The sequence below is a fragment of the Brassica oleracea genome, chromosome C3 (genome assembly GCF_000695525.1).
Source record: "Brassica oleracea var. oleracea cultivar TO1000 chromosome C3, BOL, whole genome shotgun sequence".
Lineage (NCBI taxonomy): Eukaryota > Viridiplantae > Streptophyta > Magnoliopsida > Brassicales > Brassicaceae > Brassica > Brassica oleracea.
The window spans coordinates 20182856-20183187 of record NC_027750.1 but is presented as its reverse complement, the minus strand read 5'-3'; positions in this window follow the sequence as shown (position 1 = coordinate 20183187).

Here is a 332-nt window from a genome sequence, read left to right as displayed (position 1 = left end):
GGGAAAGTAGACATGTGTGTCCTAAACCCCGCGCCCAGGAACCCCGGTTGGAAATGGGGAAGGGGAGGGTGTTATAATTGGTATCAGAGCCAGGTTAAGGTCCCTTAATACTAACTTAAGAGATCAGCGTTTCCGATATTGTCCATTTCCATTATGGTTCTGATAGACCGTCATAGCTAACGTTGAAGGAAAAATTCGAACAGCTCAGAGTCTCCGGTCAAGATCAGGTCAACAAAAAGTCCTTGTACCGCAGTGTAGTGGAGTTTTAGAGATTCAGGAATGGGTAACAAGGAGTTGTAAGGCAAGTATACAGAGGGATTAGTCGCCTAGCA